Genomic DNA, 25,516 nt, shown 5'->3' with positions numbered 1-25,516 from the left:
GACAATAAAGAAGCAAAGACTCAGTGGAAAATCAAAGATGTGCTCAATTAAGACATTTGACAGCTTGCTTTAGCAAGTACGCCTGAACAGGGACTTGAACCCTTATGCTCTACCGACTGAACTATCCAGGCTCTGAAAAATGCTCTTCTTAGCTCCTCTAAGCGTCTTAACATAAAATATGGAGGTAAAGAAACAAAGCTTTGGTGGAAAATCAAAAATGTGCTCAAAATCTGCTAAACAGACATAGAAGGGTTGTTTCTGCAATAAGCAAAGATGTTCTCAAGCTGCTTCTATACCCTTGGTTTTGCACAGTAGAACACGGCACTGAAGATGCAGAGACTCAGTGGAAAATCAAAGATGTGCTCAATAAAGACATTTGACAGCTTGCTTTAGCAAGGACGCCTGAACAGGGACTTGAACCCTGGACCCTCAGATTAAAAGTCTGATGCTCTACCGACTGAGCTATCCAGGCTCTGAAAAATGCTCTTCTTAGCTCCTCTAAGCGTCTTAACATAAAATATGGAGGTAAAGAAACAAAGCTTTGGTGGAAAATCAAAAATGTGCTCAAAATCTGCTAAACAGACATAGAAGGGTTGTTTCTGCAATAAGCAAAGATGTTCTCAAGCTGCTTCTATACCCTTGGTTTTGCACAGTAGAACACGGCACTGAAGATGCAGAGACTCAGTGGAAAATCAAAGATGTGCTCAATAAAGACATTTGACAGCTTGCTTTAGCAAGTACGCCTGAACAGGGACTTGAACCCTGGACCCTCAGATTAAAAGTCTGATGCTCTACCGACTGAGCTATCCAGGCTCTGAAAAATGCTCTTCTTAGCTCCTCTAAGCGTCTTAACATAAAATATGGAGGTAAAGAAACAAAGCTTTGGTGGAAAATCAAAAATGTGCTCAAAATCTGCTAAACAGACATAGAAGGGTTGTTTCTGCAATAAGCAAAGATGTTCTCAAGCTGCTTCTATACCCTTGGTTTTGCACAGTAGAACACGGCACTGAAGATGCAGAGACTCAGTGGAAAATCAAAGATGTGCTCAATAAAGACATTTGACAGCTTGCTTTAGCAAGTACTCTTGAACAGGGACTTGAACCCTGGACCCTCAGATTAAAAGTCTGATGCTCTACCGACTGAGCTATCCAGGCTCTGAAAAATGCTCTTCTTAGCTCCTCTAAGCGTCTTAACATAAAATATGGAGGTAAAGAAACAAAGCTTTGGTGGAAAATCAACAATGTGCCCAAAATTTGCTAAACAGACATAGAAGGGTTGTTTCTGCAAAAAACAAAGATTTTCTCAAGCTGCTTCTATACCCTCAGTTTTGCACAGTAGAACACGACAATAAAGAAGCAAAGACTCAGTGGAAAATCAAAGATGTGCTCAATTAAGACATTTGACAGCTTGCTTTAGCAAGTACGCCTGAACAGGGACTTGAACCCTGATGCTCTACCGACTGAACTATCCAGGCTCTGAAAAATGCTCTTCTTAGCTCCTCTAAGCGTCTTAACATAAAATATGGAGGTAAAGAAACAAAGCTTTGGTGGAAAATCAAAAATGTGCTCAAAATCTGCTAAACAGACATAGAAGGGTTGTTTCTGCAATAAGCAAAGATGTTCTCAAGCTGCTTCTATACCCTTGGTTTTGCACAGTAGAACACGGCACTGAAGATGCAGAGACTCAGTGGAAAACCAAAGATGTGCTCAATAAAGACATTTGACAGCTTGCTTTAGCAAGTACGCCTGAACAGGGACTTGAACCCTGGACCCTCAGATTAAAAGTCTGATGCTCTACCAACTGAGCTATCCAGGCTCTGAAAAATGCTCTTCTTAGCTCCTCTAAGCGTCTTAACATAAAATATGGAGGTAAAGAAACAAAGCTTTGGTGGAAAATCAACAATGTGCCCAAAATTTGCTAAACAGACATAGAAGGGTTGTTTCTGCAAAAAACAAAGATTTTCTCCAGCTGCTTCTATACCCTCAGTTTTGCACAGTAGAACACGACAATAAGGAAGCAAAGACTCAGTGGAAAATCAAAGATGTGCTCAATTAAGACATTTGACAGCTTGCTTTAGCAAGTACGCCTGAACAGGGACTTGAACCCTTATGCTCTACCGACTGAACTATCCAGGCTCTGAAAAATGCTCTTCTTAGCTCCTCTAAGCGTCTTAACATAAAATATGGAGGTAAAGAAACAAAGCTTTGGTGGAAAATCAAAAATGTGCTCAATAAAGACATTTGACAGCTTGCTTTAGCAAGTACGCCTGAACAGGGACTTGAACCCTGGATCCTCAGATTAAAAGTCTGATGCTCTACCGACTGAGCTATCCAGGCTCTGAAAAATGCTCTTCTTAGCTCCTCTAAGCGTCTTAACATAAAATATGGAGGTAACGAAACAAAGCTTTGGTGGAAAATCAAAAATGTGCTCAAAATCTGCTAAACAGACATAGAAGGGTTGTTTCTGCAATAAGCAAAGATGTTCTCAAGCTGCTTCTATACCCTTGGTTTTGCACAGTAGAACACGGCACTGAAGATGCAGAGACTCAGTGGAAAATCAAAGATGTGCTCAATAAAGACATTTGACAGCTTGCTTTAGCAAGCATGCCTGAACAGGAACTTGAACCCTGGATCCTCAGATTAAAAGTCTGATGCTCTACCGACTGAGCTATCCAGGCTCTGGAAAATGCTCTTCTTAGCTCCTCTAAGTGTCTTAATATAAAATATGGAGGTAAAGAAACAAAGCTTTGGTGGAAAATCAAAAATGTGCTCAAAATCTGCTAAACAGACATAGAAGGGTTGTTTCTGCAATAAGCAAAGATGTTCTCAAGCTGCTTCTATATCCTTGGTTTTGCACAGTAGAACACGGCACTGAAGATGCAGAGACTCAGTGGAAAATCAAAGATGTGCTCAATAAAGACATTTGACAGCTTGCTTTAGCAAGTACGCCTGAACAGGGACTTGAACCCTGGACCCTCAGATTAAAAGTCTGATGCTCTACCGACTGAGCTATCCAGGCTCTGAAAAATGCTCTTCTTAGCTCCTCTAAGCGTCTTAACATAAAATATGGAGGTAAAGAAACAAAGCTTTGGTGGAAAATCAAAAATGTGCTCAAAATCTGCTAAACAGACATAGAAGGGTTGTTTCTGCAATAAGCAAAGATGTTCTCAAGCTGCTTCTATACCCTTGGTTTTGCACAGTAGAACACGGCACTGAAGATGCAGAGACTCAGTGGAAAATCAAAGATGTGCTCAATAAAGACATTTGACAGCTTGCTTTAGCAAGTATGCCTGAACAGGAACTTGAACCCTGGACCCTCAGATTAAAAGTCTGATGCTCTACCGACTGAGCTATCCAGGCTCTGAAAAATGCTCTTCTTAGCTCCTCTAAGCGTCTTAACATAAAATATGGAGGTAACGAAACAAAGCTTTGGTGGAAAATCAAAAATGTGCTCAAAATCTGCTAAACAGACATAGAAGGGTTGTTTCTGCAATAAGCAAAGATGTTCTCAAGCTGCTTCTATACCCTTGGTTTTGCACAGTAGAACACGGCACTGAAGATGCAGAGACTCAGTGGAAAATCAAAGATGTGCTCAATAAAGACATTTGACAGCTTGCTTTAGCAAGTATGCCTGAACAGGAACTTGAACCCTGGACCCTCAGATTAAAAGTCTGATGCTCTACCGACTGAGCTATCCAGGCTCTGAAAAATGCTCTTCTTAGCTCCTCTAAGCGTCTTAACATAAAATATGGAGGTAACGAAACAAAGCTTTGGTGGAAAATCAAAAATGTGCTCAAAATCTGCTAAACAGACATAGAAGGGTTGTTTCTGCAATAAGCAAAGATGTTCTCAAGCTGCTTCTATACCCTTGGTTTTGCACAGTAGAACACGGCACTGAAGATGCAGAGACTCAGTGGAAAATCAAAGATGTGCTCAATAAAGACATTTGACAGCTTGCTTTAGCAAGCATGCCTGAACAGGAACTTGAACCCTGGATCCTCAGATTAAAAGTCTGATGCTCTACCGACTGAGCTATCCAGGCTCTGAAAAATGCTCTTCTTAGCTCCTCTAAGCGTCTTAACATAAAATATGGAGGTAACGAAACAAAGCTTTGGTGGAAAATCAAAAATGTGCTCAAAATCTGCTAAACAGACATAGAAGGGTTGTTTCTGCAATAAGCAAAGATGTTCTCAAGCTGCTTCTATACCCTCAGTTTTGGACAGTAGAACACGACAATAAAGAAGCAAAGACTCAGTGGAAAATCAAAGATGTGCTCAATTAAGACATTTGACAGCTTGCTTTAGCAAGTACGCCTGAACAGGGACTTGAACCCTGATGCTCTACCGACTGAACTATCCAGGCTCTGAAAAATGCTCTTCTTAGCTCCTCTAAGCGTCTTAACATAAAATATGGAGGTAAAGAAACAAAGCTTTGGTGGAAAATCAAAAATGTGCTCAAAATCTGCTAAACAGACATAGAAGGGTTGTTTCTGCAATAAGCAAAGATGTTCTCAAGCTGCTTCTATACCCTGCTTCTATACCCCTGGACCCTCAGATTAAAAGTCTGATGCTCTACCGACTGAGCTATCCAGGCTCTGAAAAATGCTCTTCTTAGCTCCTCTAAGCGTCTTAACATAAAATATGGAGGTAAAGAAACAAAGCTTTGGTGGAAAATCAACAATGTGCCCAAAATTTGCTAAACAGACATAGAAGGGTTGTTTCTGCAAAAAACAAAGATTTTCTCAAGCTGCTTCTATACCCTCAGTTTTGCACAGTAGAACACGACAATAAAGAAGCAAAGACTCAGTGGAAAATCAAAGATGTGCTCAATTAAGACATTTGACAGCTTGCTTTAGCAAGTACGCCTGAACAGGGACTTGAACCCTTATGCTCTACCGACTGAACTATCCAGGCTCTGAAAAATGCTCTTCTTAGCTCCTCTAAGCGTCTTAACATAAAATATGGAGGTAAAGAAACAAAGCTTTGGTGGAAAATCAAAAATGTGCTCAAAATCTGCTAAACAGACATAGAAGGGTTGTTTCTGCAATAAGCAAAGATGTTCTCAAGCTGCTTCTATACCCTTGGTTTTGCACAGTAGAACACGGCACTGAAGATGCAGAGACTCAGTGGAAAATCAAAGATGTGCTCAATAAAGACATTTGACAGCTTGCTTTAGCAAGGACGCCTGAACAGGGACTTGAACCCTGGACCCTCAGATTAAAAGTCTGATGCTCTACCGACTGAGCTATCCAGGCTCTGAAAAATGCTCTTCTTAGCTCCTCTAAGCGTCTTAACATAAAATATGGAGGTAAAGAAACAAAGCTTTGGTGGAAAATCAAAAATGTGCTCAAAATCTGCTAAACAGACATAGAAGGGTTGTTTCTGCAATAAGCAAAGATGTTCTCAAGCTGCTTCTATACCCTTGGTTTTGCACAGTAGAACACGGCACTGAAGATGCAGAGACTCAGTGGAAAATCAAAGATGTGCTCAATAAAGACATTTGACAGCTTGCTTTAGCAAGTACGCCTGAACAGGGACTTGAACCCTGGACCCTCAGATTAAAAGTCTGATGCTCTACCGACTGAGCTATCCAGGCTCTGAAAAATGCTCTTCTTAGCTCCTCTAAGCGTCTTAACATAAAATATGGAGGTAAAGAAACAAAGCTTTGGTGGAAAATCAACAATGTGCTCAAAATCTGCTAAACAGACATAGAAGGGTTGTTTCTGCAAAAAACAAAGATTTTCTCAAGCTGCTTCTATACCTTCAGTTTTGCACAGTAGAACACGACAATAAAGAAGCAAAGACTCAGTTGAAAATCAAAGATGTGCTCAATAAAGACATTTGACAGCTTGCTTTACCTTGCTTTAGCTCCTCTAAGCGTCTTAACAAAATAAGGAGCAAATACGCCTGAACAGGGACTTGAACCCTAGACCCTCAGATTAAAAGTCTGATGCTCTACCGACTGAGCTATCCAGGCTCTGAAAAATGCTCTTCTTAGCTCCTCTAAGCGTCTTAACATAAAATATGGAGGTAAAGAAACAAAGCTTTGGTGGAAAATCAACAATGTGCCCAAAATTTGCTAAACAGACATAGAAGGGTTGTTTCTGCAAAAAACAAAGATTTTCTCAAGCTGCTTCTATACCCTCAGTTTTGCACAGTAGAACACGACAATAAAGAAGCAAAGACTCAGTGGAAAATCAAAGATGTGCTCAATTAAGACATTTGACAGCTTGCTTTAGCGAGTACGCCTGAACAGGGACTTGAACCCTGATGCTCTACCGACTGAACTATCCAGGCTCTGAAAAATGCTCTTCTTAGCTCCTCTAAGCGTCTTAACATAAAATATGGAGGTAAAGAAACAAAGCTTTGGTGGAAAATCAAAAATGTGCTCAAAATCTGCTAAACAGACATAGAAGGGTTGTTTCTGCAATAAGCAAAGATGTTCTCAAGCTGCTTCTATACCCTTGGTTTTGCACAGTAGAACACGGTACTGAAGATGCAGAGACTCAGTGGAAAACCAAAGATGTGCTCAATAAAGACATTTGACAGCTTGCTTTAGCAAGTACGCCTGAACAGGGACTTGAACCCTGGACCCTCAGATTAAAAGTCTGATGCTCTACCGACTGAGCTATCCAGGCTCTGAAAAATGCTCTTCTTAGCTCCTCTAAGCGTCTTAACATAAAATATGGAGGTAAAGAAACAAAGCTTTGGTGGAAAATCAACAATGTGCCCAAAATTTGCTAAACAGACATAGAAGGGTTGTTTCTGCAAAAAACAAAGATTTTCTCAAGCTGCTTCTATACCCTCAGTTTTGCACAGTAGAACACGACAATAAAGAAGCAAAGACTCAGTGGAAAATCAAAGATGTGCTCAATTAAGACATTTGACAGCTTGCTTTAGCAAGTACGCCTGAACAGGGACTTGAACCCTGATGCTCTACCGACTGAACTATCCAGGCTCTGAAAAATGCTCTTCTTAGCTCCTCTAAGCGTCTTAACATAAAATATGGAGGTAAAGAAACAAAGCTTTGGTGGAAAATCAAAAATGTGCTCAAAATCTGCTAAACAGACATAGAAGGGTTGTTTCTGCAATAAGCAAAGATGTTCTCAAGCTGCTTCTATACCCTTGGTTTTGCACAGTAGAACACGGCACTGAAGATGCAGAGACTCAGTGGAAAACCAAAGATGTGCTCAATAAAGACATTTGACAGCTTGCTTTAGCAAGTACGCCTGAACAGGGACTTGAACCCTGGACCCTCAGATTAAAAGTCTGATGCTTTACCGACTGAGCTATCCAGGCTCTGAAAAATGCTCTTCTTAGCTCCTCTAAGCGTCTTAACATAAAATATGGAGGTAAAGAAACAAAGCTTTGGTGGAAAATCAACAATGTGCCCAAAATTTGCTAAACAGACATAGAAGGGTTGTTTCTGCAAAAAACAAAGATTTTCTCAAGCTGCTTCTATACCCTCAGTTTTGCACAGTAGAACACGACAATAAAGAAGCAAAGACTCAGTGGAAAATCAAAGATGTGCTCAATTAAGACATTTGACAGCTTGCTTTAGCAAGTACGCCTGAACAGGGACTTGAACCCTTATGCTCTACCGACTGAACTATCCAGGCTCTGAAAAATGCTCTTCTTAGCTCCTCTAAGCGTCTTAACATAAAATATGGAGGTAAAGAAACAAAGCTTTGGTGGAAAATCAAAAATGTGCTCAAAATCTGCTAAACAGACATAGAAGGGTTGTTTCTGCAATAAGCAAAGATGTTCTCAAGCTGCTTCTATACCCTTGGTTTTGCACAGTAGAACACGGCACTGAAGATGCAGAGACTCAGTGGAAAATCAAAGATGTGCTCAATAAAGACATTTGACAGCTTGCTTTAGCAAGTACGCCTGAACAGGGACTTGAACCCTGGACCCTCAGATTAAAAGTCTGATGCTCTACCGACTGAGCTATCCAGGCTCTGAAAAATGCTCTTCTTAGCTCCTCTAAGCGTCTTAACATAAAATATGGAGGTAAAGAAACAAAGCTTTGGTGGAAAATCAACAATGTGCCCAAAATTTGTTAAACAGACATAGAAGGGTTGTTTCTGCAAAAAACAAAGATTTTCTCAAGCTGCTTCTATACCCTCAGTTTTGCACAGTAGAACACGACAATAAAGAAGCAAAGACTCAGTGGAAAATCAAAGATGTGCTCAATTAAGACATTTGACAGCTTGCTTTAGCAAGTACGCCTGAACAGGGACTTGAACCCTTATGCTCTACCGACTGAACTATCCAGGCTCTGAAAAATGCTCTTCTTAGCTCCTCTAAGCGTCTTAACATAAAATATGGAGGTAAAGAAACAAAGCTTTGGTGGAAAATCAAAAATGTGCTCAAAATCTGCTAAACAGACATAGAAGGGTTGTTTCTGCAATAAGCAAAGATGTTCTCAAGCTGCTTCTATACCCTTGGTTTTGCACAGTAGAACACGGCACTGAAGATGCAGAGACTCAGTGGAAAATCAAAGATGTGCTCAATAAAGACATTTGACAGCTTGCTTTAGCAAGGACGCCTGAACAGGGACTTGAACCCTGGACCCTCAGATTAAAAGTCTGATGCTCTACCGACTGAGCTATCCAGGCTCTGAAAAATGCTCTTCTTAGCTCCTCTAAGCGTCTTAACATAAAATATGGAGGTAAAGAAACAAAGCTTTGGTGGAAAATCAACAATGTGCCCAAAATTTGCTAAACAGACATAGAAGGGTTGTTTCTGCAAAAAACAAAGATTTTCTCAAGCTGCTTCTATACCCTCAGTTTTGCACAGTAGAACACGACAATAAAGAAGCAAAGACTCAGTGGAAAATCAAAGATGTGCTCAATTAAGACATTTGACAGCTTGCTTTAGCAAGTACGCCTGAACAGGGACTTGAACCTCGATGCTCTACCGACTGAACTATCCAGGCTCTGAAAAATGCTCTTCTTAGCTCCTCTAAGCGTCTTAACATAAAATATGGAGGTAAAGAAACAAAGCTTTGGTGGAAAATCAAAAATGTGCTCAAAATCTGCTAAACAGACATAGAAGGGTTGTTTCTGCAATAAGCAAAGATGTTCTCAAGCTGCTTCTATACCCTTGGTTTTGCACAGTAGAACACGGCACTGAAGATGCAGAGACTCAGTGGAAAACCAAAGATGTGCTCAATAAAGACATTTGACAGCTTGCCTTAACAAGTACGCCTGAACAGGGACTTGAACCCTGGACCCTCAGATTAAAAGTCTGATGCTCTACCGACTGAGCTATCCAGGCTCTGAAAAATGCTCTTCTTAGCTCCTCTAAGCGTCTTAACATAAAATATGGAGGTAAAGAAACAAAGCTTTGGTGGAAAATCAACAATGTGCCCAAAATTTGCTAAACAGACATAGAAGGGTTGTTTCTGCAAAAAACAAAGATTTTCTCAAGCTGCTTCTATACCCTCAGTTTTGCACAGTAGAACACGACAATAAAGAAGCAAAGACTCAGTGGAAAATCAAAGATGTGCTCAATTAAGACATTTGACAGCTTGCTTTAGCAAGTACGCCTGAACAGGGACTTGAACCCTTATGCTCTACCGACTGAGCTATCCAGGCTCTGAAAAATGCTCTTCTTAGCTCCTCTAAGCGTCTTAACATAAAATATGGAGGTAAAGAAACAAAGCTTTGGTGGAAAATCAAAAATGTGCTCAAAATCTGCTAAACAGACATAGAAGGGTTGTTTCTGCAATAAGCAAAGATGTTCTCAAGCTGCTTCTATACCCTTGGTTTTGCACAGTAGAACACGGCACTGAAGATGCAGAGACTCAGTGGAAAATCAAAGATGTGCTCAATAAAGACATTTGACAGCTTGCTTTAGCAAGGACGCCTGAACAGGGACTTGAACCCTGGACCCTCAGATTAAAAGTCTGATGCTCTACCGACTGAGCTATCCAGGCTCTGAAAAATGCTCTTCTTAGCTCCTCTAAGCGTCTTAACATAAAATATGAAGGTAAAGAAACAAAGCTTTGGTGGAAAATCAAAAATGTGCTCAAAATCTGCTAAACAGACATAGAAGGGTTGTTTCTGCAATAAGCAAAGATGTTCTCAAGCTGCTTCTATACCCTTGGTTTTGCACAGTAGAACACGGCACTGAAGATGCAGAGACTCAGTGGAAAATCAAAGATGTGCTCAATAAAGACATTTGACAGCTTGCTTTAGCAAGTACGCCTGAACAGGGACTTGAACCCTGGACCCTCAGATTAAAAGTCTGATGCTCTACCGACTGAGCTATCCAGGCTCTGAAAAATGCTCTTCTTAGCTCCTCTAAGCGTCTTAACATAAAATATGGAGGTAAAGAAACAAAGCTTTGGTGGAAAATCAAAAATGTGCTCAAAATCTGCTAAACAGACATAGAAGGGTTGTTTCTGCAATAAGCAAAGATGTTCTCAAGCTGCTTCTATACCCTTGGTTTCGCACAGTAGAACACGGCACTGAAGATGCAGAGACTCAGTGGAAAATCAAAGATGTGCTCAATAAAGACATTTGACAGCTTGCTTTAGCAAGTACGCCTGAACAGGGACTTGAACCCTGGACCCTCAGATTAAAAGTCTGATGCTCTACCGACTGAGCTATCCAGGCTCTGAAAAATGCTCTTCTTAGCTCCTCTAAGCGTCTTAACATAAAATATGGAGGTAAAGAAACAAAGCTTTGGTGGAAAATCAACAATGTGCCCAAAATTTGTTAAACAGACATAGAAGGGTTGTTTCTGCAATAAGCAAAGATGTTCTCAAGCTGCTTCTATACCCTTGGTTTTGCACAGTAAAACACGGCACTGAAGATGCAGAGACTCAGTGGAAAATCAAAGATGTGCTCAATAAACACATTTGACAGCTTGCTTTAGCAAGGATGCCTGAACAGGGACTTGAACCCTGGACCCTCAGATTAAAAGTCTGATGCTCTACCGACTGAGCTATCCAGGCTCTGAAAAATGCTCTTCTTAGCTCCTCTAAGCGTCTTAACATAAAATATGGAGGTAAAGAAACAAAGCTTTGGTGGAAAATCAAAAATGTGCTCAAAATCTGCTAAACAGACATAGAAGGGTTGTTTCTGCAATAAGCAAAGATGTTCTCAAGCTGCTTCTATACCCTTGGTTTTGCACAGTAGAACACGGCACTGAAGATGCAGAGACTCAGTGGAAAATCAAAGATGTGCTCAATAAAGACATTTGACAGCTTGCTTTAGCAAGGACGCCTGAACAGGGACTTGAACCCTGGACCCTCAGATTAAAAGTCTGATGCTCTACCGACTGAGCTATCCAGGCTCTGAAAAATGCTCTTCTTAGCTCCTCTAAGCGTCTTAACATAAAATATGAAGGTAAAGAAACAAAGCTTTGGTGGAAAATCAAAAATGTGCTCAAAATCTGCTAAACAGACATAGAAGGGTTGTTTCTGCAATAAGCAAAGATGTTCTCAAGCTGCTTCTATACCCTTGGTTTTGCACAGTAGAACACGGCACTGAAGATGCAGAGACTCAGTGGAAAATCAAAGATGTGCTCAATAAAGACATTTGACAGCTTGCTTTAGCAAGTACGCCTGAACAGGGACTTGAACCCTGGACCCTCAGATTAAAAGTCTGATGCTCTACCGACTGAGCTATCCAGGCTCTGAAAAATGCTCTTCTTAGCTCCTCTAAGCGTCTTAACATAAAATATGGAGGTAAAGAAACAAAGCTTTGGTGGAAAATCAAAAATGTGCTCAAAATCTGCTAAACAGACATAGAAGGGTTGTTTCTGCAATAAGCAAAGATGTTCTCAAGCTGCTTCTATACCCTTGGTTTCGCACAGTAGAACACGGCACTGAAGATGCAGAGACTCAGTGGAAAATCAAAGATGTGCTCAATAAAGACATTTGACAGCTTGCTTTAGCAAGTACGCCTGAACAGGGACTTGAACCCTGGACCCTCAGATTAAAAGTCTGATGCTCTACCGACTGAGCTATCCAGGCTCTGAAAAATGCTCTTCTTAGCTCCTCTAAGCGTCTTAACATAAAATATGGAGGTAAAGAAACAAAGCTTTGGTGGAAAATCAACAATGTGCCCAAAATTTGTTAAACAGACATAGAAGGGTTGTTTCTGCAATAAGCAAAGATGTTCTCAAGCTGCTTCTATACCCTTGGTTTTGCACAGTAAAACACGGCACTGAAGATGCAGAGACTCAGTGGAAAATCAAAGATGTGCTCAATAAACACATTTGACAGCTTGCTTTAGCAAGGATGCCTGAACAGGGACTTGAACCCTGGACCCTCAGATTAAAAGTCTGATGCTCTACCGACTGAGCTATCCAGGCTCTGAAAAATGCTCTTCTTAGCTCCTCTAAGCGTCTTAACATAAAATATGGAGGTAAAGAAACAAAGCTTTGGTGGAAAATCAAAAATGTGCTCAAAATCTGCTAAACAGACATAGAAGGGTTGTTTCTGCAATAAGCAAAGATGTTCTCAAGCTGCTTCTATACCCTTGGTTTTGCACAGTAGAACACGGCACTGAAGATGCAGAGACTCAGTGGAAAATCAAAGATGTGCTCAATAAAGACATTTGACAGCTTGCTTTAGCAAGTACGCCTGAACAGGGACTTGAACCCTGGACCCTCAGATTAAAAGTCTGATGCTCTACCGACTGAGCTATCCAGGCTCTGAAAAATGCTCTTCTTAGCTCCTCTAAGCGTCTTAACATAAAATATGGAGGTAAAGAAACAAAGCTTTGGTGGAAAATCAAAAATGTGCTCAAAATCTGCTAAACAGACATAGAAGGGTTGTTTCTGCAATAAGCAAAGATGTTCTCAAGCTGCTTCTATACCCTTGGTTTTGCACAGTAGAACACGGCACTGAAGATGCAGAGACTCAGTGGAAAATCAAAGATGTGCTCAATAAAGACATTTGAGAGCTTGCTTTAGCAAGTACGCCTGAACAGGGACTTGAACCCTGGACCCTCAGATTAAAAGTCTGATGCTCTACCGACTGAGCTATCCAGGCTCTGAAAAATGCTCTTCTTAGCTCCTCTAAGCGTCTTAACATAAAATATGGAGGTAAAGAAACAAAGCTTTGGTGGAAAATCAACAATGTGCCCAAAATTTGTTAAACAGACATAGAAGGGTTGTTTCTGCAAAAAACAAAGATTTTCTCAAGCTGCTTCTATACCCTCAGTTTTGCACAGTAGAACACGACAATAAAGAAGCAAAGACTCAGTGGAAAATCAAAGATGTGCTCAATTAAGACATTTGACAGCTTGCTTTAGCAAGTACGCCTGAACAGGGACTTGAACCCTTATGCTCTACCGACTGAACTATCCAGGCTCTGAAAAATGCTCTTCTTAGCTCCTCTAAGCGTCTTAACATAAAATATGGAGGTAAAGAAACAAAGCTTTGGTGGAAAATCAAAAATGTGCTCAAAATCTGCTAAACAGACATAGAAGGGTTGTTTCTGCAATAAGCAAAGATGTTCTCAAGCTGCTTCTATACCCTTGGTTTTGCACAGTAGAACACGGCACTGAAGATGCAGAGACTCAGTGGAAAATCAAAGATGTGCTCAATAAAGACATTTGACAGCTTGCTTTAGCAAGGACGCCTGAACAGGGACTTGAACCCTGGACCCTCAGATTAAAAGTCTGATGCTCTACCGACTGAGCTATCCAGGCTCTGAAAAATGCTCTTCTTAGCTCCTCTAAGCGTCTTAACATAAAATATGGAGGTAAAGAAACAAAGCTTTGGTGGAAAATCAAAAATGTGCTCAAAATCTGCTAAACAGACATAGAAGGGTTGTTTCTGCAATAAGCAAAGATGTTCTCAAGCTGCTTCTATACCCTTGGTTTTGCACAGTAGAACACGGCACTGAAGATGCAGAGACTCAGTGGAAAATCAAAGATGTGCTCAATAAAGACATTTGACAGCTTGCTTTAGCAAGTACGCCTGAACAGGGACTTGAACCCTGGACCCTCAGATTAAAAGTCTGATGCTCTACCGACTGAGCTATCCAGGCTCTGAAAAATGCTCTTCTTAGCTCCTCTAAGTGTCTTAACATAAAATATGGAGGTAAAGAAACAAAGCTTTGGTGGAAAATCAAAAATGTGCTCAAAATCTGCTAAACAGACATAGAAGGGTTGTTTCTGCAATAAGCAAAGATGTTCTCAAGCTGCTTCTATACCCTTGGTTTTGCACAGTAGAACACGGCACTGAAGATGCAGAGACTCAGTGGAAAATCAAAGATGTGCTCAATAAAGACATTTGACAGCTTGCTTTAGCAAGTACGCCTGAACAGGGACTTGAACCCTGGACCCTCAGATTAAAAGTCTGATGCTCTACCGACTGAGCTATCCAGGCTCTGAAAAATGCTCTTCTTAGCTCCTCTAAGCGTCTTAACATAAAATATGGAGGTAAAGAAACAAAGCTTTGGTGGAAAATCAAAAATGTGCTCAAAATCTGCTAAACAGACATAGAAGGGTTGTTTCTGCAATAAGCAAAGATGTTCTCAAGCTGCTTCTATACCCTTGGTTTTGCACAGTAGAACACGGCACTGAAGATGCAGAGACTCAGTGGAAAATCAAAGATGTGCTCAATAAAGACATTTGACAGCTTGCTTTAGCAAGTACGCCTGAACAGGGACTTGAACCCTGGACCCTCAGATTAAAAGTCTGATGCTCTACCGACTGAGCTATCCAGGCTCTGAAAAATGCTCTTCTTAGCTCCTCTAAGCGTCTTAACATAAAATATGGAGGTAAAGAAACAAAGCTTTGGTGGAAAATCAAAAATGTGCTCAAAATCTGCTAAACAGACATAGAAGGGTTGTTTCTGCAATAAGCAAAGATGTTCTCAAGCTGCTTCTATACCCTTGGTTTTGCACAGTAGAACACGGCACTGAAGATGCAGAGACTCAGTGGAAAATCAAAGATGTGCTCAATAAAGACATTTGAGAGCTTGCTTTAGCAAGTACGCCTGAACAGGGACTTGAACCCTGGACCCTCAGATTAAAAGTCTGATGCTCTACCGACTGAGCTATCCAGGCTCTGAAAAATGCTCTTCTTAGCTCCTCTAAGCGTCTTAACATAAAATATGGAGGTAAAGAAACAAAGCTTTGGTGGAAAATCAACAATGTGCCCAAAATTTGTTAAACAGACATAGAAGGGTTGTTTCTGCAAAAAACAAAGATTTTCTCAAGCTGCTTCTATACCCTCAGTTTTGCACAGTAGAACACGACAATAAAGAAGCAAAGACTCAGTGGAAAATCAAAGATGTGCTCAATTAAGACATTTGACAGCTTGCTTTAGCAAGTACGCCTGAACAGGGACTTGAACCCTTATGCTCTACCGACTGAACTATCCAGGCTCTGAAAAATGCTCTTCTTAGCTCCTCTAAGCGTCTTAACATAAAATATGGAGGTAAAGAAACAAAGCTTTGGTGGAAAATCAAAAATGTGCTCAAAATCTGCTAAACAGACATAGAAGGGTTGTTTCTGCAATAAGCAAAGATGTTCTCAAGCTGCTTCTATACCCTTGGTTTTGCACAGTAGAACACGGCACTGAAGATGCAGAGACTCAGTGGAAAATCAAAGATGTGCTCAATAAAGACATTTGACAGCTTGCTTTAGCAAGGATGCCTGAACAGGGACTTGAACCCTGGACCCTCAGATTAAAAGTCTGATGCTCTACCGACTGAGCTATCCAGGCTCTGAAAAATGCTCTTCTTAGCTCCTCTAAGCGTCTTAACATAAAATATGGAGGTAAAGAAACAAAGCTTTGGTGGAAAATCAAAAATGTGCTCAAAATCTGCTAAACAGACATAGAAGGGTTGTTTCTGCAATAAGCAAAGATGTTCTCAAGCTGCTTCTATACCCTTGGTTTTGCACAGTAGAACACGGCACTGAAGATGCAGAGACTCAGTGGAAAATCAAAGATGTGCTCAATAAAGACATTTGACAGCTTGCTTTAGCAAGTACGCCTGAACAGGGACTTGAACCCTGGACCCTCAGATTAAAAGTCTGATGCTCTACCGACTGAGCTATCCAGGCTCTGAAAAATGCTCTTCTTAGCTCCTCTAAGTGTCTTAACATAAAATATGGAGGTAAAGAAACAAAGCTTTGGTGGAAAATCAAAAATGTGCTCAAAATCTGCTAAACAGACATAGAAGGGTTGTTTCTGCAATAAGCAAAGATGTTCTCAAGCTGCTTCTATACCCTTGGTTTTGCACAGTAGAACACGGCACTGAAGATGCAGAGACTCAGTGGAAAATCAAAGATGTGCTCAATAAAGACATTTGACAGCTTGCTTTAGCAAGTACGCCTGAACAGGGACTTGAACCCTGGACCCTCAGATTAAAAGTCTGATGCTCTACCGACTGAGCTATCCAGGCTCTGAAAAATGCTCTTCTTAGCTCCTCTAAGTGTCTTAACATAAAATATGGAGGTAAAGAAACAAAGCTTTGGTGGAAAATCAACAATGTGCCCAAAATTTGCTAAACAGACATAGAAGGGTTGTTTCTGCAAAAAACAAAGATTTTCTCAAGCTGCTTCTATACCCTCAGTTTTGCACAGTAGAACACGACAATAAAGAAGCAAAGACTCAGTGGAAAATCAAAGATGTGCTCAATTAAGACATTTGACAGCTTGCTTTAGCAAGTACGCCTGAACAGGGACTTGAACCCTGATGCTCTACCGACTGAACTATCCAGGCTCTGAAAAATGCTCTTCTTAGCTCCTCTAAGCGTCTTAACATAAAATATGGAGGTAAAGAAACAAAGCTTTGGTGGAAAATCAAAAATGTGCTCAAAACCTGCTAAACAGACATAGAAGGGTTGTTTCTGCAATAAGCAAAGATGTTCTCAAGCTGCTTCTATACCCTTGGTTTTGCACAGTAGAACACGGCACTGAAGATGCAGAGACTCAGTGGAAAATCAAAGATGTGCTCAATAAAGACATTTGACAGCTTGCTTTAGCAAGTACGCCTGAACAGGGACTTGAACCCTGGACCCTCAGATTAAAAGTCTGATGCTCTACCGACTGAGCTATCCAGGCTCTGAAAAATGCTCTTCTTAGCTCCTCTAAGTGTCTTAACATAAAATATGGAGGTAAAGAAACAAAGCTTTGGTGGAAAATCAACAATGTGCCCAAAATTTGCTAAACAGACATAGAAGGGTTGTTTCTGCAAAAAACAAAGATTTTCTCAAGCTGCTTCTATACCCTCAGTTTTGCACAGTAGAACACGACAATAAAGAAGCAAAGACTCAGTGGAAAATCAAAGATGTGCTCAATTAAGACATTTGACAGCTTGCTTTAGCAAGTACGCCTGAACAGGGACTTGAACCCTGATGCTCTACCGACTGAACTATCCAGGCTCTGAAAAATGCTCTTCTTAGCTCCTCTAAGCGTCTTAACATAAAATATGGAGGTAAAGAAACAAAGCTTTGGTGGAAAATCAAAAATGTGCTCAAAATCTGCTAAACAGACATAGAAGGGTTGTTTCTGCAATAAGCAAAGATGTTCTCAAGCTGCTTTTATACCCTTGGTTTTGCACAGTAGAACACGGCACTGAAGATGCAGAGACTCAGTGGAAAATCAAAGATGTGCTCAATAAAGACATTTGACAGCTTGCTTTAGCAAATGCTCTACCGACTGAGCTATCCAGGCTCTGAAAAATGCTCTTCTTAGCTCCTCTAAGCGTCTTAACATAAAATATGGAGGTAAAGAAACAAAGCTTTGGTGGAAAATCAACAATGTACCCAAAATTTGCTAAACAGACATAGAAGGGTTGTTTCTGCAAAAAACAAAGATTTTCTCAAGCTGCTTCTACACCCTCAGTTTTGCACAGTAGAACACGACAATAAAGAAGCAAAGACTCAGTGGAAAATCAAAGATGTGCTCAATAAAGACATTTGACAGCTTGCTTTAGCAAGGACGCCTGAACAGGGACTTGAACCCTGGACCCTCAGATTAAAAGTCTGATGCTCTACCGACTGAGCTATCCAGGCTCTGAAAAATGCTCTTCTTAGCTCCTCTAAGCGTCTTAACATAAAATATGGAGGTAAAGAAACAAAGCTTTGGTGGAAAATCAAAAATGTGCTCAAAATCTGCTAAACAGACATAGAAGGGTTGTTTCTGCAATAAGCAAAGATGTTCTCAAGCTGCTTCTATACCCTTGGTTTTGCACAGTAGAACACGGCACTGAAGATGCAGAGGCTCAGTGGAAAATCAAAGATGTGCTCAATAAAGACATTTGACAGCTTGCTTTAGCAAGTACGCCTGAACAGGGACTTGAACCCTGGACCCTCAGATTAAAAGTCTGATGCTCTACCGACTGAGCTATCCAGGCTCTGAAAAATGCTCTTCTTAGCTCCTCTAAGCGTCTTAACATAAAATATGGAGGTAAAGAAACAAAGCTTTGGTGGAAAATCAAAAATGTGCTCAAAATCTGCTAAACAGACATAGAAGGGTTGTTTCTGCAATAAGCAAAGATGTTCTCAAGCTGCTTCTATACCCTTGGTTTTGCACAGTAGAACACGGCACTGAAGATGCAGAGACTCAGTGGAAAATCAAAGATGTGCTCAATAAAGACATTTGACAGCTTGCTTTAGCAAGTACGCCTGAACAGGGACTTGAACCCTGGACCCTCAGATTAAAAGTCTGATGCTCTACCGACTGAGCTATCCAGGCTCTGAAAAATGCTCTTCTTAGCTCCTCTAAGCGTCTTAACATAAAATATGGAGGTAAAGAAACAAAGCTTTGGTGGAAAATCAAAAATGTGCTCAAAATCTGCTAAACAGACATAGAAGGGTTGTTTCTGCAATAAGCAAAGATGTTCTCAAGCTGCTTCTATACCCTTGGTTTTGCACAGTAGAACACGGCACTGAAGATGCAGAGACTCAGTGGAAAATCAAAGATGTGCTCAATAAAGACATTTGAGAGCTTGCTTTAGCAAGTACGCCTGAACAGGGACTTGAACCCTGGACCCTCAGATTAAAAGTCTGATGCTCTACCGACTGAGCTATCCAGGCTCTGAAAAATGCTCTTCTTAGCTCCTCTAAGCGTCTTAACATAAAATATGGAGGTAAAGAAACAAAGCTTTGGTGGAAAATCAACAATGTGCCCAAAATTTGTTAAACAGACATAGAAGGGTTGTTTCTGCAAAAAACAAAGATTTTCTCAAGCTGCTTCTATACCCTCAGTTTTGCACAGTAGAACACGACAATAAAGAAGCAAAGACTCAGTGGAAAATCAAAGATGTGCTCAATTAAGACATTTGACAGCTTGCTTTAGCAAGTACGCCTGAACAGGGACTTGAACCCTTATGCTCTACCGACTGAACTATCCAGGCTCTGAAAAATGCTCTTCTTAGCTCCTCTAAGCGTCTTAACATAAAATATGGAGGTAAAGAAACAAAGCTTTGGTGGAAAATCAAAAATGTGCTCAAAATCTGCTAAACAGACATAGAAGGGTTGTTTCTGCAATAAGCAAAGATGTTCTCAAGCTGCTTCTATACCCTTGGTTTTGCACAGTAGAACACGGCACTGAAGATGCAGAGACTCAGTGGAAAATCAAAGATGTGCTCAATAAAGACATTTGACAGCTTGCTTTAGCAAGGACGCCTGAACAGGGACTTGAACCCTGGACCCTCAGATTAAAAGTCTGATGCTCTACCGACTGAGCTATCCAGGCTCTGAAAAATGCTCTTCTTAGCTCCTCTAAGCGTCTTAACATAAAATATTTAGGTAAAGAAACAAAGCTTTGGTGGAAAATCAACAATGTGCCCAAAATTTGCTAAACAGACATAGAAGGGTTGTTTCTGCAAAAAACAAAGATTTTCTCAAGCTGCTTCTATACCCTCAGTTTTGCACAGTAGAACACGACAATAAAGAAGCAAAGACTCAGTGGAAAATCAAAGATGTGCTCAATTAAGACATTTGACAGCTTGCTTTAGCAAGTACGCCTGAACAGGGACTTGAACCTCGATGCTCTACCGACTGAACTATCCAGGCTCTGAAAAATGCTCTTCTTAGCTCCTCTAAGCGTCTTAACATAAAATATGGAGGTAAAGAAACAAAGCTTTGGTGGAAAATCAAAAATGTGCTCAAAATCTGCTAAACAGACATAGAAGGGTTGTTTCTGCAATAAGCAAAGATGTTCTCAAGCTGCTTCTATACCCTTGGTTTTGCACAGTAGAACACGGCACTGAAGATGCAGAGACTCAGTGGAAAACCAAAGATGTGCTCAATAAAGACATTTGACAGCTTGCCTTAGCAAGTACGCCTGAACAGGGACTTGAACCCTGGACCCTCAGATTAAAAGTCTGATGCTCTACCGACTGAGCTATCCAGGCTCTGAAAAATGCTCTTCTTAGCTCCTCTAAGCGTCTTAACATAAAATATGGAGGTAAAGAAACAAAGCTTTGGTGGAAAATCAACAATGTGCCCAAAATTTGCTAAACAGACATAGAAGGGTTGTTTCTGCAAAAAACAAAGATTTTCTCAAGCTGCTTCTATACCCTCAGTTTTGCACAGTAGAACACGACAATAAAGAAGCAAAGACTCAGTGGAAAATCAAAGATGTGCTCAATTAAGACATTTGACAGCTTGCTTTAGCAAGTACGCCTGAACAGGGACTTGAACCCTTATGCTCTACCGACTGAGCTATCCAGGCTCTGAAAAATGCTCTTCTTAGCTCCTCTAAGCGTCTTAACATAAAATATGGAGGTAAAGAAACAAAGCTTTGGTGGAAAATCAAAAATGTGCTCAAAATCTGCTAAACAGACATAGAAGGGTTGTTTCTGCAATAAGCAAAGATGTTCTCAAGCTGCTTCTATACCCTTGGTTTTGCACAGTAGAACACGGCACTGAAGATGCAGAGACTCAGTGGAAAATCAAAGATGTGCTCAATAAAGACATTTGACAGCTTGCTTTAGCAAGGACGCCTGAACAGGGACTTGAACCCTGGACCCTCAGATTAAAAGTCTGATGCTCTACCGACTGAGCTATCCAGGCTCTGAAAAATGCTCTTCTTAGCTCCTCTAAGCGTCTTAACATAAAATATGGAGGTAAAGAAACAAAGCTTTGGTGGAAAATCAAAAATGTGCTCAAAATCTGCTAAACAGACATAGAAGGGTTGTTTCTGCAATAAGCAAAGATGTTCTCAAGCTGCTTCTATACCCTTGGTTTTGCACAGTAGTACACGGCACTGAAGATGCAGAGACTCAGTGGAAAATCAAAGATGTGCTCAATAAAGACATTTGACAGCTTGCTTTAGCAAGTACGCCTGAACAGGGACTTGAACCCTGGACCCTCAGATTAAAAGTCTGATGCTCTACCGACTGAGCTATCCAGGCTCTGAAAAATGCTCTTCTTAGCTCCTCTAAGCGTCTTAACATAAAATATGGAGGTAAAGAAACAAAGCTTTGGTGGAAAATCAAAAATGTGCTCAAAATCTGCTAAACAGACATAGAAGGGTTGTTTCTGCAATAAGCAAAGATGTTCTCAAGCTGCTTCTATACCCTTGGTTTTGCACAGTAGAACACGGCACTGAAGATGCAGAGACTCAGTGGAAAATCAAAGATGTGCTCAATAAAGACATTTGACAGCTTGCTTTAGCAAGTACGCCTGAACAGGGACTTGAACCCTGGACCCTCAGATTAAAAGTCTGATGCTCTACTGACTGAGCTATCCAGGCTCTGAAAAATGCTCTTCTTAGCTCCTCTAAGCGTCTTAACATAAAATATGGAGGTAAAGAAACAAAGCTTTGGTGGAAAATCAACAATGTGCCCAAAATTTGTTAAACAGACATAGAAGGGTTGTTTCTGCAATAAGCAAAGATGTTCTCAAGCTGCTTCTATACCCTTGGTTTTGCACAGTAGAACACGGCACTGAAGATGCAGAGACTCAGTGGAAAATCAAAGATGTGCTCAATAAAGACATTTGACAGCTTGCTTTAGCAAGTACGCCTGAACAGGGACTTGAACCCTGGACCCTCAGATTAAAAGTCTGATGCTCTACCGACTGAGCTATCCAGGCTCTGAAAAATGCTCTTCTTAGCTCCTCTAAGCGTCTTAACATAAAATATGGAGGTAAAGAAACAAAGCTTTGGTGGAAAATCAACAATGTGCCCAAAATTTGCTAAACAGACATAGAAGGGTTGTTTCTGCAAAAAACAAAGATTTTCTCAAGCTGCTTCTATACCCTCAGTTTTGCACAGTAGAACACGACAATAAAGAAGCAAAGACTCAGTGGAAAATCAAAGATGTGCTCAATTAAGACATTTGACAGCTTGCTTTAGCAAGTACGCCTGAACAGGGACTTGAACCCTTATGCTCTACCGACTGAGCTATCCAGGCTCTGAAAAATGCTCTTCTTAGCTCCTCTAAACGTCTTAACATAAAATATGGAGGTAAAGAAACAAAGCTTTGGTGGAAAATCAAAAATGTGCTCAAAATCTGCTAAACAGACATAGAAGGGTTGTTTCTGCAATAAGCAAAGATGTTCTCAAGCTGCTTCTATACCCTTGGTTTTGCACAGTAGAACACGGCACTGAAGATGCAGAGACTCAGTGGAAAATCAAAGATGTGCTCAATAAAGACATTTGACAGCTTGCTTTAGCAAGGACGCCTGAACAGGGACTTGAACCCTGGACCCTCAGATTAAAAGTCTGATGCTCTACCGACTGAGCTATCCAGGCTCTGAAAAATGCTCTTCTTAGCTCCTCTAAGCGTCTTAACATAAAATATGAAGGTAAAGAAACAAAGCTTTGGTGGAAAATCAAAAATGTGCTCAAAATCTGCTAAACAGACATAGAAGGGTTGTTTCTGCAATAAGCAAAGATGTTCTCAAGCTGCTTCTATACCCTTGGTTTTGCACAGTAGAACACGGCACTGAAGATGCAGAGACTCAGTGGAAAATCAAAGATGTGCTCAATAAAGACATTTGACAGCTTGCTTTAGCAAGTACGCCTGAACAGGGACTTGAACCCTGGACCCTCAGATTAAAAGTCTGATGCTCTACCGACTGAGCTATCCAGGCTCTGAAAAATGCTCTTCTTAGCTCCTCTAAGCGTCTTAACATAAAATATGGAGGTAAAGAAACAAAGCTTTGGTGGAAAATCAACAATGTGCCCAAAATTTGCTAAACAGACATAGAAGGGTTGTTTCTGCAAAAAACAAAGATTTTCTCAAGCTGCTTCTATACCCTCAGTTTTGCACAGTAGAACACGACAATAAAGAAGCAAAGACTCAGTGGAAAATCAAAGATGTGCTCAATTAAGACATTTGACAGCTTGCTTTAGCAAGTACGCCTGAACAGGGACTTGAACCCTTATGCTCTACCGACTGAGCTATCCAGGCTCTGAAAAATGCTCTTCTTAGCTCCTCTAAGCGTCTTAACATAAAATATGGAGGTAAAGAAACAAAGCTTTGGTGGAAAATCAAAAATGTGCTCAAAATCTGCTAAACAGACATAGAAGGGTTGTTTCTGCAATAAGCAAAGATGTTCTCAAGCTGCTTCTATACCCTTGGTTTTGCACAGTAGAACACGGCACTGAAGATGCAGAGACTCAGTGGAAAATCAAAGATGTGCTCAATAAAGACATTTGACAGCTTGCTTTAGCAAGGACGCCTGAACAGGGACTTGAACCCTGGACCCTCAGATTAAAAGTCTGATGCTCTACCGACTGAGCTATCCAGGCTCTGAAAAATGCTCTTCTTAGCTCCTCTAAGCGTCTTAACATAAAATATGAAGGTAAAGAAACAAAGCTTTGGTGGAAAATCAAAAATGTGCTCAAAATCTGCTAAACAGACATAGAAGGGTTGTTTCTGCAATAAGCAAAGATGTTCTCAAGCTGCTTCTATACCCTTGGTTTTGCACAGTAGAACACGGCACTGAAGATGCAGAGACTCAGTGGAAAATCAAAGATGTGCTCAATAAAGACATTTGACAGCTTGCTTTAGCAAGTACGCCTGAACAGGGACTTGAACCCTGGACCCTCAGATTAAAAGTCTGATGCTCTACCGACTGAGCTATCCAGGCTCTGAAAAATGCTCTTCTTAGCTCCTCTAAGCGTCTTAACATAAAATATGGAGGTAAAGAAACAAAGCTTTGGTGGAAAATCAACAATGTGCCCAAAATTTGTTAAACAGACATAGAAGGGTTGTTTCTGCAAAAAACAAAGATTTTCTCAAGCTGCTACTATACCCTCAGTTTTGCACAGTAGAACACGACAATAAAGAAGCAAAGACTCAGTGGAAAATCAAAGATGTGCTCAATTAAGACATTTGACAGCTTGCTTTAGCAAGTACGCCTGAACAGGGACTTGAACCCTTATGCTCTACCGACTGAACTATCCAGGCTCTGAAAAATGCTCTTCTTAGCTCCTCTAAGCGTCTTAACATAAAATATGGAGGTAAAGAAACAAAGCTTTGGTGGAAAATCAAAAATGTGCTCAAAATCTGCTAAACAGACATAGAAGGGTTGTTTCTGCAATAAGCAAAGATGTTCTCAAGCTGCTTCTATACCCTTGGTTTTGCACAGTAGAACACGGCACTGAAGATGCAGAGACTCAGTGGAAAATCAAAGATGTGCTCAATAAAGACATTTGACAGCTTGCTTTAGCAAGGACGCCTGAACAGGGACTTGAACCCTGGACCCTCAGATTAAAAGTCTGATGCTCTACCGACTGAGCTATCCAGGCTCTGAAAAATGCTCTTCTTAGCTCCTCTAAGCGTCTTAACATAAAATATGGAGGTAAAGAAACAAAGCTTTGGTGGAAAATCAAAAATGTGCTCAAAATCTGCTAAACAGACATAGAAGGGTTGTTTCTGCAATAAGCAAAGATGTTCTCAAGCTGCTTCTATACCCTTGGTTTTGCACAGTAGAACACGGCACTGAAGATGCAGAGACTCAGTGGAAAATCAAAGATGTGCTCAATAAAGACATTTGACAGCTTGCTTTAGCAAATACGCCTGAACAGGGACTTGAACCCTGGACCCTCAGATTAAAAGTCTGATGCTCTACCGACTGAGCTATCCAGGCTCTGAAAAATGCTCTTCTTAGCTCCTCTAAGCGTCTTAACATAAAATATGGAGGTAAAGAAACAAAGCTTTGGTGGAAAATCAAAAATGTGCTCAAAATCTGCTAAACAGACATAGAAGGGTTGTTTCTGCAATAAGCAAAGATGTTCTCAAGCTGCTTCTATACCCTTGGTTTTGCACAGTAGAACACGGCACTGAAGATGCAGAGACTCAGTGGAAAATCAAAGATGTGCTCAATAAAGACATTTGACAGCTTGCTTTAGCAAGTACGCCTGAACAGGGACTTGAACCCTGGACCCTCAGATTAAAAGTCTGAGGCTCTACCGACTGAGCTATCCAGGCTCTGAAAAATGCTCTTCTTAGCTCCTCTAAGCGTCTTAACATAAAATATGGAGGTAAAGAAACAAAGCTTTGGTGGAAAATCAACAATGTGCCCAAAATTTGCTAAACAGACATAGAAGGGTTGTTTCTGCAAAAAACAAAGATTTTC

General features: G+C 40.7%; 44 non-coding genes across 44 annotated transcripts; all 44 read right to left on the bottom strand.

Annotated features, from left to right (window-relative positions):
* Nucleotides 1-399: 399 nt before the first annotated feature.
* TRNAK-UUU (transfer RNA lysine (anticodon UUU)) lies at nucleotides 400-472 on the bottom strand. The gene has a single exon. It is a non-coding gene; the product is annotated as a tRNA-Lys (tRNA).
* A 268-nt stretch (nucleotides 473-740) lies between these two features.
* TRNAK-UUU (transfer RNA lysine (anticodon UUU)) lies at nucleotides 741-813 on the bottom strand. Its single transcript has one exon. It is a non-coding gene; the product is annotated as a tRNA-Lys (tRNA).
* Nucleotides 814-1,742: 929 nt separating this feature from the next.
* TRNAK-UUU (transfer RNA lysine (anticodon UUU)) lies at nucleotides 1,743-1,815 on the bottom strand. The gene has a single exon. It is a non-coding gene; the product is annotated as a tRNA-Lys (tRNA).
* A 1,130-nt stretch (nucleotides 1,816-2,945) lies between these two features.
* TRNAK-UUU (transfer RNA lysine (anticodon UUU)) lies at nucleotides 2,946-3,018 on the bottom strand. Its single transcript has one exon. It is a non-coding gene; the product is annotated as a tRNA-Lys (tRNA).
* Nucleotides 3,019-5,180: 2,162 nt separating this feature from the next.
* Nucleotides 5,181-5,253, bottom strand: TRNAK-UUU (transfer RNA lysine (anticodon UUU)). The gene has a single exon. It is a non-coding gene; the product is annotated as a tRNA-Lys (tRNA).
* A 268-nt stretch (nucleotides 5,254-5,521) lies between these two features.
* Nucleotides 5,522-5,594, bottom strand: TRNAK-UUU (transfer RNA lysine (anticodon UUU)). The gene has a single exon. It is a non-coding gene; the product is annotated as a tRNA-Lys (tRNA).
* Nucleotides 5,595-6,563: 969 nt separating this feature from the next.
* On the bottom strand, nucleotides 6,564-6,636 carry TRNAK-UUU (transfer RNA lysine (anticodon UUU)). The gene has a single exon. It is a non-coding gene; the product is annotated as a tRNA-Lys (tRNA).
* A 1,249-nt stretch (nucleotides 6,637-7,885) lies between these two features.
* TRNAK-UUU (transfer RNA lysine (anticodon UUU)) lies at nucleotides 7,886-7,958 on the bottom strand. The gene has a single exon. It is a non-coding gene; the product is annotated as a tRNA-Lys (tRNA).
* A 588-nt stretch (nucleotides 7,959-8,546) lies between these two features.
* TRNAK-UUU (transfer RNA lysine (anticodon UUU)) lies at nucleotides 8,547-8,619 on the bottom strand. Its single transcript has one exon. It is a non-coding gene; the product is annotated as a tRNA-Lys (tRNA).
* A 588-nt stretch (nucleotides 8,620-9,207) lies between these two features.
* TRNAK-UUU (transfer RNA lysine (anticodon UUU)) lies at nucleotides 9,208-9,280 on the bottom strand. The gene has a single exon. It is a non-coding gene; the product is annotated as a tRNA-Lys (tRNA).
* Nucleotides 9,281-9,868: 588 nt separating this feature from the next.
* On the bottom strand, nucleotides 9,869-9,941 carry TRNAK-UUU (transfer RNA lysine (anticodon UUU)). Its single transcript has one exon. It is a non-coding gene; the product is annotated as a tRNA-Lys (tRNA).
* Nucleotides 9,942-10,209: 268 nt separating this feature from the next.
* TRNAK-UUU (transfer RNA lysine (anticodon UUU)) lies at nucleotides 10,210-10,282 on the bottom strand. Its single transcript has one exon. It is a non-coding gene; the product is annotated as a tRNA-Lys (tRNA).
* Nucleotides 10,283-10,550: 268 nt separating this feature from the next.
* Nucleotides 10,551-10,623, bottom strand: TRNAK-UUU (transfer RNA lysine (anticodon UUU)). The gene has a single exon. It is a non-coding gene; the product is annotated as a tRNA-Lys (tRNA).
* A 268-nt stretch (nucleotides 10,624-10,891) lies between these two features.
* TRNAK-UUU (transfer RNA lysine (anticodon UUU)) lies at nucleotides 10,892-10,964 on the bottom strand. The gene has a single exon. It is a non-coding gene; the product is annotated as a tRNA-Lys (tRNA).
* Nucleotides 10,965-11,232: 268 nt separating this feature from the next.
* TRNAK-UUU (transfer RNA lysine (anticodon UUU)) lies at nucleotides 11,233-11,305 on the bottom strand. The gene has a single exon. It is a non-coding gene; the product is annotated as a tRNA-Lys (tRNA).
* Nucleotides 11,306-11,573: 268 nt separating this feature from the next.
* TRNAK-UUU (transfer RNA lysine (anticodon UUU)) lies at nucleotides 11,574-11,646 on the bottom strand. Its single transcript has one exon. It is a non-coding gene; the product is annotated as a tRNA-Lys (tRNA).
* A 268-nt stretch (nucleotides 11,647-11,914) lies between these two features.
* Nucleotides 11,915-11,987, bottom strand: TRNAK-UUU (transfer RNA lysine (anticodon UUU)). Its single transcript has one exon. It is a non-coding gene; the product is annotated as a tRNA-Lys (tRNA).
* A 268-nt stretch (nucleotides 11,988-12,255) lies between these two features.
* On the bottom strand, nucleotides 12,256-12,328 carry TRNAK-UUU (transfer RNA lysine (anticodon UUU)). Its single transcript has one exon. It is a non-coding gene; the product is annotated as a tRNA-Lys (tRNA).
* Nucleotides 12,329-12,596: 268 nt separating this feature from the next.
* Nucleotides 12,597-12,669, bottom strand: TRNAK-UUU (transfer RNA lysine (anticodon UUU)). Its single transcript has one exon. It is a non-coding gene; the product is annotated as a tRNA-Lys (tRNA).
* Nucleotides 12,670-12,937: 268 nt separating this feature from the next.
* Nucleotides 12,938-13,010, bottom strand: TRNAK-UUU (transfer RNA lysine (anticodon UUU)). The gene has a single exon. It is a non-coding gene; the product is annotated as a tRNA-Lys (tRNA).
* A 588-nt stretch (nucleotides 13,011-13,598) lies between these two features.
* Nucleotides 13,599-13,671, bottom strand: TRNAK-UUU (transfer RNA lysine (anticodon UUU)). The gene has a single exon. It is a non-coding gene; the product is annotated as a tRNA-Lys (tRNA).
* Nucleotides 13,672-13,939: 268 nt separating this feature from the next.
* TRNAK-UUU (transfer RNA lysine (anticodon UUU)) lies at nucleotides 13,940-14,012 on the bottom strand. Its single transcript has one exon. It is a non-coding gene; the product is annotated as a tRNA-Lys (tRNA).
* Nucleotides 14,013-14,280: 268 nt separating this feature from the next.
* TRNAK-UUU (transfer RNA lysine (anticodon UUU)) lies at nucleotides 14,281-14,353 on the bottom strand. Its single transcript has one exon. It is a non-coding gene; the product is annotated as a tRNA-Lys (tRNA).
* A 268-nt stretch (nucleotides 14,354-14,621) lies between these two features.
* On the bottom strand, nucleotides 14,622-14,694 carry TRNAK-UUU (transfer RNA lysine (anticodon UUU)). Its single transcript has one exon. It is a non-coding gene; the product is annotated as a tRNA-Lys (tRNA).
* A 268-nt stretch (nucleotides 14,695-14,962) lies between these two features.
* TRNAK-UUU (transfer RNA lysine (anticodon UUU)) lies at nucleotides 14,963-15,035 on the bottom strand. Its single transcript has one exon. It is a non-coding gene; the product is annotated as a tRNA-Lys (tRNA).
* Nucleotides 15,036-15,623: 588 nt separating this feature from the next.
* On the bottom strand, nucleotides 15,624-15,696 carry TRNAK-UUU (transfer RNA lysine (anticodon UUU)). The gene has a single exon. It is a non-coding gene; the product is annotated as a tRNA-Lys (tRNA).
* A 268-nt stretch (nucleotides 15,697-15,964) lies between these two features.
* TRNAK-UUU (transfer RNA lysine (anticodon UUU)) lies at nucleotides 15,965-16,037 on the bottom strand. Its single transcript has one exon. It is a non-coding gene; the product is annotated as a tRNA-Lys (tRNA).
* A 268-nt stretch (nucleotides 16,038-16,305) lies between these two features.
* Nucleotides 16,306-16,378, bottom strand: TRNAK-UUU (transfer RNA lysine (anticodon UUU)). Its single transcript has one exon. It is a non-coding gene; the product is annotated as a tRNA-Lys (tRNA).
* Nucleotides 16,379-16,966: 588 nt separating this feature from the next.
* Nucleotides 16,967-17,039, bottom strand: TRNAK-UUU (transfer RNA lysine (anticodon UUU)). Its single transcript has one exon. It is a non-coding gene; the product is annotated as a tRNA-Lys (tRNA).
* An 880-nt stretch (nucleotides 17,040-17,919) lies between these two features.
* On the bottom strand, nucleotides 17,920-17,992 carry TRNAK-UUU (transfer RNA lysine (anticodon UUU)). The gene has a single exon. It is a non-coding gene; the product is annotated as a tRNA-Lys (tRNA).
* A 268-nt stretch (nucleotides 17,993-18,260) lies between these two features.
* TRNAK-UUU (transfer RNA lysine (anticodon UUU)) lies at nucleotides 18,261-18,333 on the bottom strand. The gene has a single exon. It is a non-coding gene; the product is annotated as a tRNA-Lys (tRNA).
* A 268-nt stretch (nucleotides 18,334-18,601) lies between these two features.
* TRNAK-UUU (transfer RNA lysine (anticodon UUU)) lies at nucleotides 18,602-18,674 on the bottom strand. The gene has a single exon. It is a non-coding gene; the product is annotated as a tRNA-Lys (tRNA).
* Nucleotides 18,675-18,942: 268 nt separating this feature from the next.
* On the bottom strand, nucleotides 18,943-19,015 carry TRNAK-UUU (transfer RNA lysine (anticodon UUU)). The gene has a single exon. It is a non-coding gene; the product is annotated as a tRNA-Lys (tRNA).
* Nucleotides 19,016-19,603: 588 nt separating this feature from the next.
* On the bottom strand, nucleotides 19,604-19,676 carry TRNAK-UUU (transfer RNA lysine (anticodon UUU)). Its single transcript has one exon. It is a non-coding gene; the product is annotated as a tRNA-Lys (tRNA).
* A 588-nt stretch (nucleotides 19,677-20,264) lies between these two features.
* On the bottom strand, nucleotides 20,265-20,337 carry TRNAK-UUU (transfer RNA lysine (anticodon UUU)). Its single transcript has one exon. It is a non-coding gene; the product is annotated as a tRNA-Lys (tRNA).
* Nucleotides 20,338-20,925: 588 nt separating this feature from the next.
* TRNAK-UUU (transfer RNA lysine (anticodon UUU)) lies at nucleotides 20,926-20,998 on the bottom strand. The gene has a single exon. It is a non-coding gene; the product is annotated as a tRNA-Lys (tRNA).
* Nucleotides 20,999-21,266: 268 nt separating this feature from the next.
* On the bottom strand, nucleotides 21,267-21,339 carry TRNAK-UUU (transfer RNA lysine (anticodon UUU)). The gene has a single exon. It is a non-coding gene; the product is annotated as a tRNA-Lys (tRNA).
* A 609-nt stretch (nucleotides 21,340-21,948) lies between these two features.
* TRNAK-UUU (transfer RNA lysine (anticodon UUU)) lies at nucleotides 21,949-22,021 on the bottom strand. The gene has a single exon. It is a non-coding gene; the product is annotated as a tRNA-Lys (tRNA).
* Nucleotides 22,022-22,609: 588 nt separating this feature from the next.
* TRNAK-UUU (transfer RNA lysine (anticodon UUU)) lies at nucleotides 22,610-22,682 on the bottom strand. Its single transcript has one exon. It is a non-coding gene; the product is annotated as a tRNA-Lys (tRNA).
* Nucleotides 22,683-22,950: 268 nt separating this feature from the next.
* TRNAK-UUU (transfer RNA lysine (anticodon UUU)) lies at nucleotides 22,951-23,023 on the bottom strand. The gene has a single exon. It is a non-coding gene; the product is annotated as a tRNA-Lys (tRNA).
* A 588-nt stretch (nucleotides 23,024-23,611) lies between these two features.
* Nucleotides 23,612-23,684, bottom strand: TRNAK-UUU (transfer RNA lysine (anticodon UUU)). The gene has a single exon. It is a non-coding gene; the product is annotated as a tRNA-Lys (tRNA).
* Nucleotides 23,685-23,952: 268 nt separating this feature from the next.
* On the bottom strand, nucleotides 23,953-24,025 carry TRNAK-UUU (transfer RNA lysine (anticodon UUU)). The gene has a single exon. It is a non-coding gene; the product is annotated as a tRNA-Lys (tRNA).
* Nucleotides 24,026-24,613: 588 nt separating this feature from the next.
* Nucleotides 24,614-24,686, bottom strand: TRNAK-UUU (transfer RNA lysine (anticodon UUU)). The gene has a single exon. It is a non-coding gene; the product is annotated as a tRNA-Lys (tRNA).
* A 268-nt stretch (nucleotides 24,687-24,954) lies between these two features.
* Nucleotides 24,955-25,027, bottom strand: TRNAK-UUU (transfer RNA lysine (anticodon UUU)). Its single transcript has one exon. It is a non-coding gene; the product is annotated as a tRNA-Lys (tRNA).
* Nucleotides 25,028-25,516: the final 489 nt, after the last annotated feature.

This window comes from Eleutherodactylus coqui, chromosome 7 (genome assembly GCF_035609145.1).
Source record: "Eleutherodactylus coqui strain aEleCoq1 chromosome 7, aEleCoq1.hap1, whole genome shotgun sequence".
Taxonomy (NCBI): domain Eukaryota; kingdom Metazoa; phylum Chordata; class Amphibia; order Anura; family Eleutherodactylidae; genus Eleutherodactylus; species Eleutherodactylus coqui.
The sequence above is the reverse complement of the archived record's forward strand: the minus strand, read 5'-3'. Positions and strand labels throughout refer to the sequence as shown.